Source organism: Ascaphus truei, chromosome 5 (genome assembly GCF_040206685.1).
Source record: "Ascaphus truei isolate aAscTru1 chromosome 5, aAscTru1.hap1, whole genome shotgun sequence".
NCBI lineage: Eukaryota > Metazoa > Chordata > Amphibia > Anura > Ascaphidae > Ascaphus > Ascaphus truei.
The window spans coordinates 12,873,509-12,895,763 of record NC_134487.1 but is presented as its reverse complement, the minus strand read 5'-3'; the positions used below and the strand labels follow the sequence as shown (position 1 = coordinate 12,895,763).

Here is a 22,255-nt window from a genome sequence, read left to right as displayed (position 1 = left end):
CAGTATATACTTTTATTTTTATTTATAAAAATATTTTATCAGGAAGTAATACGTTACCTCTCGTTTTCAAGTATGTCCTGGGCACAGAGTTAAGGCAAATAATACATGTTTACAAATACAGTTACATAGTGAGCAGGGTATACATTATATACAAGACATTGCATGCAGGTCGTAACCCTGCCGATACTTACTGTCCGGCCCCGTCCCCAAACCCCGTCCACTCCCAAAGTTAGCCCCAAGGCCCTAGATAAAGTCCCTGCCCCAGTCGTTTTCACTTTGGGTCAACTTCTAGTCTAGGGATGTCAGGGGAGTCCCGGGGCCCTTCTGAGGAACGGACTGGAAGCCTGGACTGGGGAACGACGTCCGATGATGGATCGGTGGGAGGATTTCCCGACAAGTGTCATTGTCTAGTGATTGTCCTAGTGCCATTGAGTGTTACCATTGGGAATAAGTCAAGGAGCCGGGGCATTACAGCACCATCAGAGGGTACCTCAGGGATATCTTCTGGGGGGCCCGAGGAGGAGGACTCCCTAGAGTCAGGTGAGGACGAGCTTAGGGAGACCAGATGGTGGGCGCCTCTGTATGAGGGATATGTAGCATGGATTGACCGCACCCGATTCATTTTGGAAAAAGATGGGGTGGTGGATCATTGGTGGGCTACCGGCGAATTCGATGATGACGCTTACCTTAAAGAATTGCGAATGAGGTGGGGTAAGATTAAGCGATGGTTAATTACGCCAAAGGGTTCCGAGGGGTTAGAGGATCCCGTGGAAGCAGACGAGCCCCTGTCATGGGTGTTGCCGGGGAGGGCGAGCTATGCTAGGTTGACCCAGTCCTGTCGAGCCGAGCGAGCCATCGGTGCTAAATATAAGCGGTCTCATGGGCTTGAGTACCCTTATGTCCCCGAACCTCTGACGAGGGAGATTGAAGATAACCGGAAAAGGTGGCTTGGAGCTGACATCGAGTACTATATTGTTCAGAAAGGGGGTGCCATTACGGGAGTTCAGGCCGAACAGCGAATTTCTCAGCTAATGAGGGTTTGGACAATTGGGCGCAGTATCTACATGCATAAAGTAGTGTACCGCAACGAGCGAGGTTTGCCCCGAGAGTACAGCGTTACTGTGACTGATGCAGCGGGAAGGGACGTGAAGAAGCCAGACCCTAGACACTATTATTAGGTTGCCTAACTAGATAGCGTCTGTGTTTGGTCTAGTGCTCCCTGCTGGTCAGTGAGCGTAATATTATGACATTATGGGAATGTAATGATGTTTGGAATTTATTTGTGTGTTCTTTTGCAGTGTTTCCTGGCGCAAGGTACACCAAATTTAGGTCCCAGCCAGGACGGTGGGGATTCACCAGGGGGAGTATGTAGCCATGCATAATAATGGACTGCAGACATCTTCCCTGTTGGCAGTATATCCTGGTAAGTACAGGAATGCCAGCAGTAGTTATGGAGGTTTTCCCTCACACCCTGGTGAGGTGCCCTATGTATGGATGGGAGTGGCTGCATGCTCTGAGTCCCTGGATAGTGACATCAGAGATGTGCCTGCCCCCTGAGGTATATGAGGCACAATACTGTCAAGTTAGGAGTTGTTGTTGATAAAGTGTTTGGCTCCTGTGAAAGGGATTGCAGGATAGCTTTGTGACCCTAGTGCTGTAACTAGCGGCACGAGTTAACCGATCAAGCCTGTCAAGGCCACACTGTGTCCAGGGACCTGGCGCAGGGGTGATCTCCCTACGGGGAGAGGGGATCCCACTCCAATTAGGAGGGCAGTACCTGGCAAAGGGACAGCACGGAGGAATGTGCGGCTAGAGCTGAAAGCTGCATGGGGCAGTCTACTATCTTCAGATCATCAATAAAGATGCCCTTGTTAAAGATACCCCCACTGTGTGAGTGTGAGATTACTCTACAGTGGCAGTCACCACCGAGAAGAAGTTCCTCACCAGGACCATCTCCCTGCGGAAGCATAGATCCTGATGAGGTGGAGGCGCTGCACATGATGTAAGTTGGACTCGCACCCACTACCTCAGCTACCTGTCCTGATGACATCCCCTAATACCATCAAGCGGGAGACTCAGGAGTCCTGTTATTTGCAGGTGCACCACCATACACGATCACATAATGGGGATCGGTTAGACCACACGGGCCAATGTGAGATTGGGTGGGTCATACCAGGGGGAATACCCGTTACAAGTAGTTCTCCCTTCCTCTGTTATTGTGTCTATATACTGTAGTTCTCCCTTCCTCTGTGCTATTGTGTCTGTATACACTGTAGTTCTCCCTTCCTCTGTGCTATTGTGTCTGTATATACTGTAGTTCTCCCTTCCTCTGTGCTCTTGTGTCTGTATATACTGTAGTTCTCCCTTCCTCTGTGCTCTTGTGTACTGTAGTTCTCCCTTCCTCTGTGCTCTAGTGTCTGTATATACTGTAGTTCTCCCTTCCTCTGTGCTCTTGTGTCTGTATATACTGTAGTTCTCCCTTCCTCTGTGCTCTTGTGTCTGTATATACTGGAGTTCTCCCTTCCTCTGTGTTATTGTGTCTATATATACTGTTGTTCTCCCTTCCCCTGTGCTATTGTGTCTGTGTCCATCTCTGGCTCTAACTCTAACCCCCTGTATATCACTTGTGGTGTCCCGCAAGGCTCTGTTCTGGGGCCCCTACTCTTCTCAGTGTTCATCAATGATCTTCCCACAGCTTGTCAGGAAGCCTCAATACACATGTATGCAGATGACACAATCCTATATGCACATAGCCATAGCCTCTCTGACCTTCAACCCATACTTCAGTCTGACTTTTTCAGACTCGAAAACTGGATTTCCCAAAACAAACTGTTTTTAAACACTGACAAGACTGTAACAATGGTGTTTGGGACCAAGACTACATTTTTAAAGCTTCCAGCGACTGAGCTCGAGATTAGAACCAACACTAACACCACCCTAACTCCTGTAACTATTTTTAAATACCTGGGCATATGGTTTGACTCCCACTTAACATTCGGGATGCACATTGATACCCTGACAACCAAGACCTATGCCAAACTAGGGGTACTTTACAGGAACAAATCCTCCCTACGTCTCCTGGTCAGAAAACGTATCGCACAGCAGATGCTAATGCCAATTATTGACTATTGAGACATAATATATGGCTCAGCACCTCAAACCCACCTTAGCAAACTTAACACCCTCTACAATTCAATTTGTCGTTTTGTTCTCCAATGCAACTACAACACACATCACTGCGAAATGCTCAAAGAACTAGATTGGTCATCACTCAAGTCTAGGCGCAAAGTTCACCTTTCCTGTCTTGCCTTCAAATTCTTTATGGGCAAGCTACCTGAACAAGCTCCTCACCCCTACCACATGCAGCACCTATCACCTGAGATCAGACTCCAAAAGACTGTTCATGGTCCCAAGGCTCAACAAAGTATCCGGCCGTTCCTCCTTCTCTTACCTTGCACCCCAAAACTGGAACAACCTACCAGAGACTCTTACATCCACCACCAGTCTAAGTTCTTTCAAATCTAAGGCTGTCACACATTTTAATCTGGTCTGTAACTGTTTCATACGCCCATCATATATATTATCTTTAACTGTGCATGCAATGTCTTGTATATAATGTATACCCTGCTCACTATGTAACTGTATTTGTAAACATGTAATCTTACCCCACCTCATTCGCAATTCTTTAAGGTAAGCGTCATCATCGAATTCGCCGGTAGCCCACCAATGATCCACCACCCCATCTTTTTCCAAAATGAATCGGGTGCGGTCAATCCATGCTACATATCCCTCATACAGAGGCGCCCACCATCTGGTCTCCCTAAGCTCGTCCTCACCTGACTCTAGGGAGTCCTCCTCCTCGGGCCCCCCAGAAGATATCCCTGAGGTACCCTCTGATGGTGCTGTAATGCCCCGGCTCCTTGACTTATTCCCAATGGTAACACTCAATGGCACTAGGACAATCACTAGACACCGACACTTGTCGGGAAATCCTCCCACCACCCACCGATCCATCATCGGACGTCGTTCCCCAGTCCAGGCTTCCAGTCCGTTCCTCAGAAGGGCCCCGGGACTCCCCTGACATCCCTAGACTAGAAGTTGACCCAAAGTTAAAACGACTGGGGCAGGGACTTTATCTAGGGCCTTGGGGCTAACTTTGGGAGTGGACGGGGTTTGGGGACGGGGACGGACAGTAAGTATCGGCAGGGTTACGACCTGCTCCTCGGCAATACCTGACTCCGCTCCACAACAAAGTCTCTCCTCACCAGTGCAGGGGCTCTTTACCCTCTGACTCGATCACCCATTCCTCCTCGACGTAGGCGATCGGCTTCCGCTGCTCGACCGTAGAGGCGCAATCATTTCCCATTCGACTCCGCTCTGGTCACCGGAAATCATCTCCGTATACGCACGTGCCTTGCCGCCATCTTGGGTTGGGTCCCCAATCGAGACCTCTTCCTCCACCAGGACATCCAGCAACGCCCTGCTCCGGCGCGATCCCGTCTGGGCCTGGCTCCGCTCTTTAATCACCACAACCCCCGGAGCCTGCGATAAACACTGTTTTGGCTTACGTAGTGTCGGGGTGGATCGACCTCCTTCCGAACCGCTAGTCACCACGGCCGTGGGACTCCGCTGCTTGGGTTGACGCTGTACGGGTGACACTCGACTCCGTGTCTCCATACCACGAGGGATAGCATCTCGCCAAGGCGTACCAATAGTATGGTAGTCTGTCTTTAGATCCATCGCACTAGACAGCCTGGCACACTCCTCGTCCGAGGACTCTAGTTTTGCATTTGGGCGGGGCATCCCGTTAGGTGATCGCCGATGTGCCCCTCTCTTGTCACCCCGTCGGTGACTGGTTTTCTCTTTCTTGAGAACCGGACCCGGTTCTTCGGGACCCGTGGATTCTCGCCATAAGGCACCCGGAATTTTCGCTGCCAGCATAGGGACATCTTCCTTGGCTTCCATGGCTTGCACCGGCACAAAAGTCGGCATGGGCCACAGATATTGCAGTCCACAATGAGGGCATCGGGACTCACTGCCCACGGCTCCGCCCGGCAGTCTGCACTGCAGGCAGAGACACGCCACAGTCTCTACACCCTCTACCTGGAGGATCAGGAAGCCTCCTGGAGCCGAGTAGGGATGTGTCGTAATCAAAGGACTCTGTTCGACTTGCTCAGAGACACCAGCCATATTCACCAGTGGAGGGACTCGCTTCAGGGGTCTGTACTGGTCAATGGCTCTTCGCAACTGGAGTGCAGGGGCTGGTTTGGCAACCCCTCCTCCTACCTTCTCCATCTGCATCCGGTGGAACTGCAAACCACTCCCCCTGGTTGAAACTAGGGGGAGGTCTCGTAGACTTGGAGGCTGACCCAGCACAGGGGCGGAGTGAGTCGTAGTCCATGAGGGCGCGGCTCCAGCTTTCGCGCCAAACTCCCCAACAGGGTGGGGTCTTCTCGTTGGCACCAATCCTGGCCAACAATTAGCAAACTGCAAAGTTGCAAGACTTTCTGCAGCTGGCCCACGCGGTGTCCCGGGAACGCGGGAACCGCCATCTTGCTTCGTATTGTCTTTTTGCATCACATTTGAGGTAGCGTTTGGTTGTGTATCGAATGATAAGCAAGTCCATTTCGTTCCTCCCATCGGGTAACACTGTCGTCCTCACTGTTCTCTGGGATACTATCCCGAGAGCATTAGCAGGACAAACACGGCGCAGCCACGGCTTTCACGCCCGTCCACAACAGGCTCACAAAAGTCTCTTCTGTAGCTTGTTCTTCATACTCGCACAGAACAGGTGCGAGCTCTTCCTCTATCCGCCATCCTGGACCTTCTGCGCTTTGCAGATCGTCCATTCTTGCGGTTCTCTCTCGGTCACTGAATATAGGATTCTAGTACATGGAGCTCCGCTCTGCGGGGCAGCTACCACATCAGTACAATAAAAATGCCTTGTGCACCACCTTGTGTACCTAACATAGATCTGACTCGTGTTTGCACTACCTCAGGCTAGGCTCACTCTCTGTGTCTACTGTATCTCCTTCCTCCCAGTCTGTGCTCCTCTTGGTAAGTGGTCTGGAATGGAGACTAGAGCACTCTGGCTCTTCCATGCAGTACTTTGGGCGTCTACCTACTGTTGGCTAGCCTAGCGCGGACCCTTCCACAATTCCTGCCCTAAGTTACCAGTTTACCCCTTCAGGCGTCCCCCACCAGCGCTACCTCAAGGCGACTAGAACAGCAATAGCCCCCTTCTCCAGACCCACGAACCCCTTACAGTATCCCAAGGCGTCTGTGCGGTCTGCAGCTCCAGCAGCTCCCCGACTACCCCTGGCTCCGTCCCACGCAGCACAAAGTGGCAGCAGACACTCTCCCTGTTTCTTAGTGTGCCTAGCAAAAGCCTGTCCTGTTGACAGGTATCTCAGCAGCGCCTCCAAATGTAACGGGTATTCCCCCTGGTCTGACCCACCCAATCTCACATTGGCCCGTGTGGTCTAACCGGTCCCCATTACATGATCGTGTATGGTGGTGCACCTGCAAATAACAGGACTCCTGAGTCTCCCGCTTGATGGTATTAAGGGATGTCATCAGGACCGGTAGCTGAGGTAGTGGGTGCGAGTCCAACTTACATCCTGTGCAGCGCCTCCACCTCATCAGGATCTATGCTTCCGCAGGGAGATGGTCCTGGTGATTAACTCCTTCTCGGTGGTGACTGCCACTGTAGAGTAATCTCACACTCACACAGTGGGGGTTTCTTTGAACATGGCATCTTTATTGTAGGTTGGGATGTAGCAGACTGCCCCATGCAGCTGCCGGCTCTAGCCGCACATCTCTCCGTGCTGTCCCTTTGCCAGGTACGCCCTCCCGTAGATTCAGTTGAATTGGGGGGGGGGGAGAGAGACTGCAAAGAAGTGAAGTGTGTTGTGTATAGAGGTGCAGTGTTTGTGTGTGTGGGGGGGGGGCGGGGTTGTAGAGGTGCTGTGTTGTATGTAGAGCTGGGGGGGGAGTCTGCAAAGTTTAATAAGTGGCTTCATTTTTTATTGTGGTTGCAGTGTGTGTTGTGCTGTTGTATGTGTAGCAGCAGTTTGTGTAAGTGTAGAGTGTGTGTGTGTGTGTGTGTGTGTGTATAGAGCTACTGTGTGTGTGTGTGTGTGTGTATAGAGCTCCAGTGTGTGTGTGTGTGTCAGTAGCAGTGTTTATGGTTGTAGCATGTGTGTGTAGCAGCAGAGTTTGTGTGTGTAGAGCTGCTGCTGTGTGTGTAGACGTGCTGTGTAGTGAGTGTAGAGGAGGTGCTGTGGTGTGTGTGTAGAGGCACTGTGTTGTGTGTGGTGTGCTATTTTGTGTGTGTGTATGTGTGTGTGTGTGTGTGTGTGTAGCAGCAATTTGTGTGTGAGCTGCTGTGTGTGTGTGTGTGTGTGTGTACACAGAGGAGGCGGCAGTGTGTGGATATAGATAGCTGCAGTGTGAGTGTATATAGAGGTGGTTTCATGTATTTACCATTTTATTGTAATAAAAAAATCTATTTAACTTTACAAAAGTGTCTATTATTTATGAAATAAGCCTACATTTAGCCTATAATAGTAATAATCCCCTCAGAACAGGGCATTACTGGCCAATAATGCCCTGGCTGGGTTAAAGTCCCTCGGCTTCGCCTCAGGCCTTCAACTCTTCCAGCCAGGGCATTATTGGCTAGTAATGCCCTGTTCTTCAGGGATTATTACTTAATTATAGGCGTATGTAACAGTTTCAGACAAGATTAAAATGTGAGACAGCTTTAGTTTTGCAAGGACTTAGACTGGTGGCGGAAGTGAGAGTCTCCGGTAGACGGTTCCAGTTGTAGGGTGCACGGTAAGAGGAGGAGCGGAGAAGGTGGAATACCTCGCTTCGCCTCGGGCCTTCAACTCTTCCAGCCAGGGCATTATTGGTCAGTAATGCCCTGTTCTTCTGAGATAATTACTTAAACCATGGTGGTACCGTCATCCCACATTAAGTGTGGCTGTGGCTAGTGAAGTATAGGGCATCTAGTGTACCTAATAACCCAAACAGGACATCTGTGTGCTATATATGGGTTAGCGAGATTGTTATACGTATTATTACACCAAATGTTATCTTATAGGCATGTCATTGTGAAAGCATTACAGTAAATAACTGTGTAAAAATATACACAACATCGTTATACAGTACATGTCATAATATATTGTTTGTGTTAAACCCACAATGAGCACTTAAACTGACAGAAGTTATAAGGAACACTAATTCAAACGTATGAATTAAGCATAATACATACAGTATAATATTGTGCTTCATAAATCCATAGTGGATCGAATACAGGAAGTTGCAACACATAGCAAATGCCTGATCTGATCAAATCCCAAATGGTTAGGGACATTCTGTACCACTCGGTCAATGAAGCCGCTTAAGGAGAAATTGCTCAGTACAGATTTTCAACAACAGTTTCAACTGTTGGTCAATTGATTCTTAGCCAAAGGATATGATCATTCTATGGTTATTAAGGAATCATTATACAAAAGTAAGCCCTCAATAGGCCACGACTGCTAGACCAGTCTAAATCTAAACATACACTATTAACAATCAGTCTAAACTCAATAATTAATCCATCAAAGGAGTCTCACAAGGTTGCACCTTATTTGGCACTCCTAAGTTTATTACCAAGTACAACCTATCGGCAGATAAAATTGTTAAGATCCTTAACTAACATTGGAGTGTCATCCGGTGTGACCTTTATCTGACAGGTGAGTTGGCCGGTAGAACTTCTGTAGTTTTTAAAAAAGGAACCAATATTAAAAACTTTCAAGCACCAAGTAAATGTAGGCATCTAATAGGAAATCAACTTACTCCAATTATGGAAACTTTCAATGTAGAAGACACTGTTGTATTATGTGCTAACTGTTTGTGGATCTTAAGTATATCACCTCTTCTCTTTTGGGGGGGAAGGGGATAGGTTCAAGACCCTATGCAGGAGAGATTCTTATTGGATCTATACCCTGGGTACTCTTGCTCCTAACGGTTTTAATGAATGTATAGATACTAGTACATTGGGTTAACCTCTTGTATGCTTTCTCTTTGTCAGCTGCTGGTTATATGGTTATTCAGATTTATTTCTGATAAATTTACTGTCTGTTCTACTTCCCATTTTTGGTCTATTCTAGTTCTGTCTCTCACCCATACTATTAGGCTAATGCTACCATTTATTAATATGGTTGTATCTGCTCACCAAATACTAGGAATATGTAGGTATATTCCCCTAGTTTGACAATATCTCCTTTTTTTTTATATATATGATTTGATTAGTTTTAACCTTTTTATCAAATGTTATGTATTTCATTGTATGCTGTCTATAGCTTATAGTTGTAATTGTAGCTCAACATTAATTCAAACCTATATATACATGTATCAATGTTCCTTCTTTACATTGCTATATTTTACTATTGGCTTGTTTGGTGCAGCTCATAGCCATCTCTATTGTACAGCTGTGTCTGGTTTAAGTTACTATTTATAGAAAGCGTGTATCTGACTAAGCAAACCCTGATGAAGTCACGTGGATCATAATGAATCTCACAGGGACTTTTTTCTTAGCATGCTACGTCATCACACTAGCGTGAACTATCGTGCTCAAGGGAACTGCGCAATTGTTTGTTAACCTGTGGGAACTACCCTTTGCCTACCCCGGTCCCTATCTCTGCGTGCTGTGTGCCAAATTCATTTTGACTGGTAATGATCTACCCGAAGCGTGTGGGAACACTCCGGATGATTCAGTAGTATATTTGCAGTGCTTCTGTGGCATCTGATGACCGGGGCCAAGGACCAACTTAAGGTTGGAGGAAAGGAGATTTCACCAGCAACAAAGGGAAGGGTTCTTTACAGTAAGGGCCGTTACAATGTGGAATTCCTTACCCATGGAGACTGTGATGGCAGATACAGTAGATATGTTCAAAAAAGATTGGACATCTTTTTAGAAAGGAAAGGTATACACGGATATACCAAATAAGTAAACATGGGAAGGATTTTGATCCAGGGATTAATCCAATTGCCAATTCTTGGCGTCGGGAAGGAATTTATTTTTCCCCTTATGAGATATCATTGGATGATATGACACTGGTTTTTTTTTGTTTGCCTTCCTCTGGATCAATAAGTAAGTATAGATATAGGATAAAGTAATCGTTGTCTAAATTTAGCATAGGTTGAACTTGATGGACGGACGTCTTTTTTCAACCTCATCTACTATGTAACTATGTACTATGTAACTACCTAGCTATCGTGGGATATCTCTCAAATGCGCTTTTTCTCACTACACTTGTGAGTGTTTTCAATTTGTATTAATAATTTGTATACACAAATTCATGCCATGTAGCACGCTCCTTTCTTTTTTTCTCGCTCTCTCTTCCTCTATAATCCTCTTGTTTGGCCCTCGTCAATCCACTGCTGGATGAAGCCTCCCCAATGATATTGAAGGTACTGAGGTTGCAAGCATCTTCATGCTGCTTCAACAAATTTTCTAATTTCATCCTCCGATCTTATTTTTGATCGTCGTCTTGGTCTTTTAATCTCTCTCAAAATCCAGGTGAGTATCATCTTAGTCCGATGGTCATTTCGGCGATATGTCATTTTCATTTCTTTACTCTTGTGATAATGTCCCATACACTTGTTAGACTTAATTATTTTTCCTGTCTCTTCAGGTTCTACCCAGCATGCATCTCTTATGCATACTTATTTGCGTTGTCTGGAGCTTCTGAATTATCTTCACATTTAGGGTCTAAGTTCACTTCCACACGTGAGCACAGCAGAATACACTGACTGGTCGAAAACTTTCTTCTTGAGGCTCAGTCTAAGGTTCCCTTCAAATATGGTCTTGTTTCTTCAAAATGCGCTCCACCCCATCGTCATTCTCCTATTGATTTGGATAATACAAAGGCTTTAACACCCGCCCAGGCTCCCAAGTCTGAAAGCTCTTGCACACGGCCGGGATAGGAATCACATTACAGGCATAGGCATACAGTGCAAGTATGTGGAATGCCTTACAAGCGTCCGGAACATAATTCAGGCCTGGTACACCGGTCCTTGGGGGGAGGGGGAACTGGGAGAGTGTGGACAGCAAAGGGTAAGTCTGTGGGAAAATATTACCTGCCTGGAGAGTACCGGGCAGGTAGGAGGAATAAAGGGCAAACCTGGGGAAGAAACCGGTGCAGTACAAAATACAGTTTTACAACATAATTTTATCTGGTGGCCGGGCAACTCTATTCCAGAGAGAAAAATGTTGTGCCAGCTGTCATATACGCTTCTTATATATAATATACTGTTTGTCTTTTTAATGCATCGAAGACCTCGGAGGTGTAGATTTAATCAAATGCTTTATCGTAATCAACGAATCCTAAACTCAGTGGTAGATCGTATTCATTACTTCGGAAAATCACTTCTTATACGACTTGGATGTGATCCATTGTATGGTATCCACTGCAAAATCCCGCTTGTTCTCTACGATGGGCAAAGTTTGGGTCTGTTGTAGTTGATTAGTGAGTATCTTAATAAAAATCTTGTCAGTGATTGAAAGTACAGTTCAATATAGAAATGTGATGGGTGCTCCAACAGTCCTGGAATCTCTATGTATATTCATCAATCATGTAAAAACAGTGAAAACTCAAATGATGGAGTGAGTAAGTTACTGGGTGAGTGACTATAATATTCCACTGAAAATCTCCTGAAGGCAACAGAAAAAATATGTATGACACACTTCGGTGTACCTCATTGGAAATAGATATGATGAAATTGAGCACTCACCCCAGTGAGTAGTGATGAAGATCCATGTGAATTTATATCTTTGAAAATCTTACCCACTCCTAGAGCTCACTGAAATCCTGGGGGCGTGTCCAGCCGCTGGTTGAGTTCCAAACGATCCAAAATATGCAAAGAAATGCACAAAGCAGCGCACTGCCCAGGGACACAGGTGTATAAAAATAAAGTATGAATTTATTGTCAATCAGACATAGCAAACAAGGGGGTACAAACCCTCCAACGCGTTTCACACAACAAGGTGCTTTATCAAGGAGTAAGGTACAATACATTGGGGGACCTTTATATACCTGGTGCAACAAGTGTTTATAATTAATCAAATTTCGCGCCAAAAACGCATGAAATTGACGTCATCAGAGCGACTCGGCATATGCCTATGGTATGTAAATCTAAGAACTTCATGTCCCTCCCTAATCACGTCCCTCCGTGACGTCACTGCAAATCCGCTTCCTGGCATGAGATCCGAGCGAACGGCGCCCGTGCTCCCTTACAGTGGAGATCCGCACACCACCAAATGTGAAGTGAAGAATCCCCACTGTCTAAACAATGGCGCCATATCTCCACGTTACCTCCGCCTCAAAAACGGGGTAGCGCCGATGAAACTGACGCGATCAGAGATGGCTGCACCCCTTTGTGACGTCATCACTTAGTCCGTCCCCTGTAACTGTGGTTAAGACGGCTAAAACACCCCTCCCTTTCCACAGACGGCAGTGTCACTGATCACGTCAGTTTCTATGCCTTCTTCCAGAATTCTGTCAAGCCCAGAGACAATCCAGTCACCAGAGAATGAGGACCATTGCTTATTAGTTTGTTCCATATTTCGTGGTTGAAGCTATACTTGCCATGCCAGTCTCATTTGCTTGTTGGCAAGTACCCTTCCCACCAGTTATATTGTTCAAGCTTTTATAATATGGTTAAACCTACCAGTACAAGTGCCACCATACATCTTCCTGAGCACCCTTTGCCACCTTCATGCTACTTTGAGGCATTGAGATAAGAATTTGAGGGATGGTTTGTGGTTGTTACTTTTTTTTTCTTTTAATTCTTTCCTCTCCCCCTCCCCCTCTATAATATGTACACTGGTCTTACCATTTTTTGGAGTCTGCAGTTGGGAAGTTTTTGAAAGGGTATTACATTATGAAACTAGTGTCATGTAAGGTGTCAAGGTTGGGTGCTTCCACTTACTGATTCTCCGTTAGTTAATGAATGGCACAGCAGCAGCAATAGTGTATGCACTTACATTCAACACTGTGTGAACACCTTATTCCTTCAGCTTGGAAAGACTTAAACTTCATTTATTAAGTAGTGATCTATATCACCAACACTGTGACTATTACAAAGTCTGAGACTGAGCTGAAATTTGGGAAAATATTACAGGTATATTGCCTGTATAGTTATAGTGCCATTTTCTTACAAACATTTGTTCAAGTGTAAAAAGCCATTGAATATGAACTGGCAGCGAGAAACAATCCGAGAGCGCCTTGAAGAAAGTAGTTCATCTTCTAAAAGCCATGGGCTCAATTGCCAGTTTCGTTTATCCCTTATTCAGATCGGCAAAAAAACTCTCATGAGGCAAAAGCCAATACACACACCATTCTTTCCAAAGTGAAATAGTTTCAGTTTCCCCTCCAGCGGTAGAGACATTTAGCTGATCTGCTTTGATCAATACAACCCATTAGGAATGCAGAGTAACATACACAATGTATGAAATATTAATTGTGTGCATTTTAGCTAGATAAATGTAGATTAATCTTCCAGAGTCGAAGTGCCGTTGGTGATGTTATATATCATAGAACTATAAACAAATAGATTAATATTTTACACATGATCAGAAAGCTTATAAAGACCGAGAATATTTGAGGTGTCTCACATCTGTTGCAAACTCTTTCAATATCCATTACCTTAATTTAGTTATTTGTTATGCTAATTAAATATTGTGTGGTATTATTCTGACATTTATGCTTTGATACAAATAATTATTTTGCATTTATATAATGGGGACATTGCGCTTTATCTTTTACATTCTTTTATGGTTCTTTTTTTAGGGCTCTTCAGCTCATTTTTAAAGAGGAGAGCGAGCGAAGAGTGTGTGTGTGTGTGTGTGTGTGTGTGTGTGTGTGTGTGTGTGTGTGTGTGTGTGTGTGTGTGTGTGTGTGCGCACACACTCCAAGATGCAAAGGTGACATGTATTCCTCAACGTTTCGGCTCCCAACTGAACCTTTATCAAGAGCACCTTGATGAAGGCTCCATTGGGAGTCGAAACGTTGAGGAATAAATGTCATCTTTGCATCTTGGAGTGCCTGTCCTGTTACTTATATCAGTTGTGCTGCCTTGCTGACATCAAGTTAAATACTTTTAAATATAATATTTAAGTGCGTATAATGCATGGGCCACTAACAAACCTATTTAACTCATTGTATTACACCTATCACTGCCATGAATCCACTTTAGACTTTGACAGGACGGCCCCAAGTAATTTAATCTGGATTACTATAGGAATCCCTAAATAAGTAAAGAAGCTGCTCTGTTTGACCATGTGAATAACCGTTGAGTGCTCTAAACAATAGGATGCACTTTCAACCAGCACCACTGCAGTGTTAAATAAAGGACATGGAAAATTACATCACCTTCATTATGCAGGGACCTGTGCTTGAAGAATGTAATATCTATATTATTGTACAGCAAACTATCAAATGGCAGTGCAAGAATGTATGTAATGTAAATATTCAGTAGCCGAATTCAGAACTGAATGAGATCAGGAGAAGACCAGTTTAATTTGACTTAAAGAGCACTTGGTTCACTGATGATATCTTCAGGCACATGCAGGCCCAAGTGATATGGTTTGTTTGGCTTTCAGTATCCATTAATGACTACTTGAGCTCGTACAGAACCTAAAAGGTCTTAGAGAATCGGCACCATTCACTTGTTCAAGCCTATCTGACCGTTTTATGTTTGTAGTAATCTGTCTTTCATAGTATTGCACATTTGCAAATGGTGATGTGGGATTTTGGCATACCCATATTCCACTTATTACCGTGCCAGTAAAGCTTTTGTGAACTGTTTTGCAACATGTTGCTGTCATGTCTGCCCGTGAACACGTTAACAGTCCTTTTTCTTTCAAGAAGCTGTTTGTGCTTCCCTTATTATGCTATTATTGGCTTAACCCAAAAGTCCACCTAATAATTGGTCTTCTTTTTCTGCAAGCTATCAGCTGGGCACCTGCTTTGATCAACCCTTTTAGTGCTGGGACGCCCATCAACCCAGTGCAATACTTTGTAACACTGTGTATTGCAGTTCCTAGCACTTTAGGTGTTACGTGTAGTTCCTGTTGTATTTGGAAGAGCCATGTTATTTCTTGTAACTAATGCTGTGCAGCCAGTCCAGCTGTGCATTGAATGCCTCTATATTTAGACCTTCTGTTACAGTCCATTAAAGCAGTAGTTATTGTTAGAGGAGGACTACACCTTTTCTGCCAAATGCATACGCATATTGCCTAGCCAGCAAGGATTATAGACCCATATGGGAGAGGTTCTGTGGCTTCTGGACGAAAATGTATATTTTAATCAAACTGTGTGAAACCACATTAACGATGGTATGGCAGCATCCTTTTCATTAAGTAGAACCTTACCCGACTGATACTGAAAGAGGGTCTGTAATAAAAGCACCATAAATCAAGCCAACAAAACTTCAGTTGCAGCAATGTACTTTGCTCTGGTATTGCTGCACTTACTGTATATCATCGAGCAATCTGAGCAGTGATTACACGGAACAGTGGGAGGTGTTCTGGGTGACTTTCGTGGCTCATTTTATATGGGAATTTATCAGTTTTTGGTTTTCTTACGCTTTGTGAGCCTCGGCTAAAAAACTGGCAGGTCTAAATCGTGTATGGCTAAGCTGTGCACGGCTAAACTGTGCCTGTGTGTGACATTTCACAAATTTCTCATCAGAATAGGAAAAAATACAATACTGTATATTCTCAATAAGACTTTTGTTTGCCACATTTTGCTGCCAGTTTTTGAGAGAAGGGTAAATGGATCCCTTCATTTCCCGAAGAATCTTCCGTTTGAGCGATGCAACCAGCTCACTAAATGCTAAATTCTGGTAAAAATAAATAAATAAAACAAATAAACATATTTGTTTAAGAAAACATGATGCAGTATTTTTGTAGGTACAGTATAAAAATAAATGTATGCTCTGTACCCAACAATACCTTTACACTTCTGCTCACAGACTTTAAACCTGCACTGCCAGTGCGGCCATAAACTCTCGCTTCGTAATGCATTGCATTTGCCTTAGCCAACTGGTGCAGGGGTGGGCAGCTCCAGTCCTCAAGGGCAATTAACATGTCAGGTTTTCAGGATATACCTGCTTCAGCACAGCCACTGATTGAGCCGCCTGTACTGAAGCGGTCGAAGGCTGAGCCACTAATTGAACCATTTGTGCTGAAGCAAGGGACATGCTGAAAACCTTACCTGTTGGGGTTTCTGTAGCCTACTTAGCAATCGCACGTCTGTCCCCTTTGCAGAGATTATGGTGTGTGACTACTCCCCCTGCTTGATAGTGAAACAATGTTTTCTGGACAGCAAAGGGAGGCAGAGGGGAAACCAGCACCCGGATAGGTTGGCAATTTTTTATTAGTGCATTTGCAGGCGACAGGAAGGGGAGGTCAGTGGCACTAACCTTTTTTGTTTTCCCAGTAGAGCTCTTGAGCAAGACAAAGTGATCAGAGCAGGATGCCAGTATATCATCGCAATCTCATTACCTTGCCAGCCGCGTGCACAGATGCTGCTCCTTGCATGCATAGAACTTCAATTACATCACATTTGCTACCTCTCAGGATGAATACATTTTTATCTCAGTTCTCACTATTTACTCCCAAGCGTTCTTCATGTAACATAGGCTGAAGGTGCTAGATACCAGTTTGACCTTTAATTCCTCAGCAGCAGGGGTGGGCAAAGTATTACAGGGCATGTCCCTTCATGACAGGAGGGGCTATAAATTCAGATCCGCCGTCATTTTTCATTCAGTTTGCACCAAGTAAACAGCAGAATTGTGTAATGTTTTTATATATATATATATATATACACACACACACACACACACACACAATTATCAATACAATTGCATTCATGTAATTACATCCACACATACTGTAATTGCAAAGCCAATATAACCATCCTCTCAGTGATGAAACCCAAAAGGTGAAAACAGCTGTCTGTGTGTAGGGTTCCTGGCTGTACACTTCTTTAACCCAAGCTGTGCTGAAAAGCTGTGTAATGTGGCAGGCATAAGCTTATTAGCAGGCATAAGCTTATTAGCAGGCATAACCTATATCAAAATGGATTTAAAGCAAAAGGTGACGGTGTGTGCTCATTTGCATGTTATTACCCAGAATCCCTGGCTGCAGTGGAAGCATTGAATGTTAGGAGATAATGGAGAAAAGCAGGGTTGCAGACCTGTCTGATACGTTTGTGTGCTCACAAGTGATATTTTTATTTGATGAATTGCATGAAACTATTCTTGTTATGAATTGGCAGCCTTTTTTGTTAATACGATTACATTCTGCAGCGCACAAATGAAGGAATTGATTTATATATATATTTTTTTCTTTTTTCTTTTTTTTTCTTCTGAAAGAGAAAAAAAGAAGCTCAAGCTCCAATGCGTTGATACTGTATGGAAAAATTTAATGATACAAAATTAAAAAAGGACTCTTGGACTTGCACTCACAAGATGATTGATTGAAACAGCATTTGTGAGGTTAATTCTCAATAGCAGTGACGTCACTATCCGTGGTAAACAGCAGTTCCAATATATATTTCCTTAAATGGGCAATCCCTCCTACTCCCAAAGTAAACTAATCCCACTGACCTGTTTAAGGGGTCTTTTTTCTGTGTAATACCTTTTTACCCATACCTGACCATCTATAAGTAGTGTGATTTTGGCCATATCCCTTAATGACAAGAGGGGCTATAAATTCAGAGCCTCAAAGTTAGTTTTCATTCAATTCGCACCAAAAAACAGCAGAACTTATATATATATATATATATATATATATATATATATATATATATATATATATATATATATATATATATATATTCTTCAGTATTAGGTGATACCTTTTTTATTTGGACTAACAATTTATGTCATAGGACAAGCTTTCGAGAGTTTTCCTCTCTTCCTCAGGTCAGCAATACTGTATATATAGTATTTTCAATTATCAATACAAATAGTAAGATCTGGGGGGACCAAGTGTGTAATCCTGGCTATGTTCTATAGGTGGAAGAATGAAGGTTTGATCACAGCTGACATCTGAAGTTTAAGGGTCAAGTCAGTCAAGGATAACAGCAAGATTTCGCACACAGAAAGAGTTTAGCAGCTGAAGCCCCCAAGCTTAAGGCCAATGTGTTAATCTAGCAGTAGTCTTGTCTTCCGATGGTGAGCATCCAACACAAGCACTTCTCTCTTATCGGGATTCAACCTCAAACAACTGACACTCATCTACTCTAGGAGCTCAGATAAACATCTATTGAAGACTGATAATAGGTCCTTCGTGCCTGGTGCAACGGACAAGTAGAGTTGATTGTCATTTACATAGCAGTGATGACCCATGCCATCTGATTGTCACCTAGTCGTGGCATGTAGAATGCGAACAACATAGGTTAGGACACTGTGGCACTCCAGATGACGTGGGCTTTGGTGCAGAGGAGTACACTCCTGAAGATACTCTCTGTGACTTGCCAGTGAGAAAAGATCTGAACCAGCTGGGACCTGTGCCACGCAGTCCACAGAAATCCTTCAGGCGCCACTAAGATCGCATGGTCCGCGGTATCAAATGCTACAAAGAGATCAAGGAGTAATAAGATCTACGTACAGTGACCTCTGTCTCTCGCCATCAGGAGATCATTTAGCACACAAACCAGAGCTGTTTCAGTACTATGCCGTCTTCTGAATCCTGACTCGAATGGGTCATACTTTGTATGTCATGGCTTTGTAGACGGCTTTCCAGTTGGGTTGCCACCACTTTCTCAATAACTTTCCCTAGGACAGGAAGGTTTTATACAGGGCTGTAATTAGCCATGTAATCAGGGTCTAATGAATGCTTTTTTACAAGAGGTCTGATGACTTATTACTTTAGTGGTTCGGGAAAGATCCCTGTTTGCAAAGAACACAGTACTCTTTTGGCAAACACTGGGCCGATCCAGGTTTGCCATCAGGCCCTGGGGGTCACACCCCTCAACGGTCGATACCTGGCTACCTCCAAGGGAGAGGGCCTATTTGGGGGAAGAGTGGGCTGTTATTAAGAACAAAATTGAGTGGTGGTCTGACCAGACAACTGGATCTATTGTTTGGTCTTCGATTTCTAAACCGACCTAGAAAACAAGATAATGTTTGTCCACTTCTATAGGTAGCACAAAACAAGATAAAGTGTGTGTCCACTTCTTTAAGTAGCAGAGCAAACAAGTTGTGTAATGCCCAGAGCATTCGTTGTGTAGATCAGATCTTGACCAAATTGAGAGAGTTTATAATCGACCCAGGCATTGAAATCCCCCAATATATGCCATTGGGGGTGCTCTAGGACTAAACCAGCAACGAGGTCTGCAATTTCCTGTAGAAATACTTTCCCATCTCCAGGGGGGTGGGAAATGAGGACTCTAAACCCCACACCATAGCACTTCGGGCAGCAATACACTCAAATGATCGTTTGCCCCACTGGGAGGGCTTTATTTTGGACTTCCATGAGTCCTTATTTAAATGTCACTGTTAACAGCAGAAAAGACTAGTTCTATAGAAAGCGTATTCTAAAATAAAATATTAGACTTCACATTTAAATGTGGACTTGCATTAGAAATTCATTTAATTTAAGTATTTTCGTTAAAAAATATATTTATATATATTTTTTTAAATACACTTTCTAATGGCTTTGCTTCTTAAATCTCTTTAATGGGGCAGGGACTGATTGGGCTTTTAGAGTATGTTTGTGAAAATGCATTAGTTTATTCATTTTATATTAAGAATCATTTAAATCTTTCATTTAAGGAATAGCCATGATTTTGCAGCTATAGTAAGTGGTACACAAATAATACTTGCATTGTCATCGGTGCCAGATTTGCCACTATATGGCACTGCTTTCTATGCATTACAGACCACACCGAATGGGTTAAAATACATATTTATAGATAGAATCTAGTTCATTATAGATTTCTCGCAAAGTGTACAGAAAGGTCGTTTTACTTGACTTGGCATAATGTATTACATTTTAGCATTTATTAACTGCACTTCCCATAAAAATTTATATTCTGTGACAGTGGATTGTAAAGATTAGCAATAGAATCTCCGCTCTCCGCTCTTCACAAGATGGCTCGGAGGTGCCTGATGGTGAAATGAAGGCTTTCGTAAAGCTGGAGGCTACAATGTATTGATGAGGAAGGTAAATGAGTATTCATGGGATCTGTCCTATGTGCAGTGGTTAAAGCTCTTTTCTTGATCTTGTAATCTTAAGGATTTCTGTGTCACTGCATTTTAGTGTTTCCAGGACATTTGTCACAGAGATCTGAATGAATGTCGATTCTTGGTGAAGCACATGATCAAACACTCTTTTGTTTTACCACTTGAGAACATCTATGGATATGTATTCAGTGCTGTATTTTCGCATCCTGAGTTTAATATGCAGATTTGACAGTGTAAGAAGAACGGTCATATGCTGAAGGGAGAATAATGGAGAATGTCCTTGCCTAAAGAGTAGTAGTTGTATGATGCATCCTATCAGAAGATGTAGGAAATACAAATCCATTCAAGTAATTTAAAATAAAAGATGGGATCAAAGTAATCCTAAATCAGGAAATCTAGATTGTGTCTGTGGTCAAGTATCCACCGTGTTGTATTTGGGGGAACGTGGTATATTAGCGAACCAGATATTTCATCATTGTATTCTGTTGAGCTTTTGTATCTGTGTATACTTCAGTTGCCTCACAATATAAAGCCATATATAAACATGCACAAACACAGTTATGATGCACAGGCTATATATGTACCGGGAAAGGTAAACAAGCGGGACTGCTGTGATTGGTGCAGTCCGGACAGTAACATCAGCGCAGATCACAGCAGTCCCGCTTGTTTACCTTTCCCGGTTAGTATCTTGGCATCCTCGTTGTTGTTTGTTTGTTATGTTTTTTTTTGTATGTCTACAACTGAGTTATTAGTTAGTCATGTGTACTCACTGTAGTTTTTTTTTAGATTTGTATCCAATTGTATTTTTATAAGGGTTGTGTAATTAGTGGCTATCACTTATACACATTTTTTGTTAGTGTGTTATAATTTTTGTAATTAATATTGTTATAATATACTTTATGTTGTCTCTATTGAGCCGCATTTATTTCTTTGATCATTTCACCTATTAGTTATACAACTTACACACTGTATAATTTACTTATGAACACGCATAGTTCTGCATATTTCTCTATTAACCCCCGCTGGCTGTGTGCATTTTTGTTTAAAACACAAAATGAAAAACACTGTACTGGTGACTTCAAAAGGAATAATACTAAATTGACTTTTCCAGATCAAGATACCAAGTACACTTAACTTTATCTGCAGTGTGAACACTGAAAAGGGTATTCATTGCACTTTGTGGGGCTCTACATAGAGCTAAACTTAAACATTGAATTATATTGTCCCAGTGGTTCATATTTAACATTCTGTATAATTTTCTCGTCTAACAAAATCACAACCTAGAAACAAATGTTTGATTTCTGTCATACAATAGTACACTGTATGAAGAAGACGCTCTATTAATAATATGGAGTATCTCATAAGCTTAGTACCTAAAAGTATACAATTGTACCTTTTTTTAGTTTTTTTAATTCTTGATGGTGAAAAGGTTGCTCCATCTTGTCGAACAATAGGAAAAAGCCTGGCTTATCAGAGTATCATGGCGAAAATGGTTATATATTGAATTACTGAAATAGAAAGCCAGCAAGAAATGTACGGCATATATTTTCTTAGATGCAGGTTTGCATCTGTTGTACTTTTTACTTACATTTATAGTTTATGGTTATTAGTGCTTCAGATGTCTGGTACTCCATCAACCTTGGAATGATAATACATTCTCTAACATGCTAAGATCCAGACTCGGTGCTAGATCAGCTCGTCTTGACTCCGATTCAAATGAGGAGTAGGAGTGAAGGTTGGGCGAAGTCTGTTTATCCCTGTAATTTTAATAAAATCACAAAACTGCATGGTAAAAATAGAGCTTTTAAAATGAATCGCTACTATAAATTACAACATTTTAGCAGGGTCCTGTTGCTGAGGGTTTGTGTAATTCGCACACAATAAGTGAATGGCGAATAAAGAGGATTACCGTGCGATAAGGGGAGAAACAACGTCTGCTACACCTTGTGCGTCATGTGGAAACTGCACATTTGCTGCGCATCTTTCTAAAAGGAACTATATATTAACA

At 43.2% G+C, this 22,255-nt stretch overlaps 1 protein-coding gene across 2 annotated transcripts in view; it reads left to right on the top strand.

Moving 5' to 3' along the window:
• CHCHD3 (coiled-coil-helix-coiled-coil-helix domain containing 3) overlaps positions 1 to 22,255 on the top strand; it is a 272,832-nt gene that overhangs the window by 226,637 nt on the left and 23,940 nt on the right. The window lies entirely within an intron of this gene.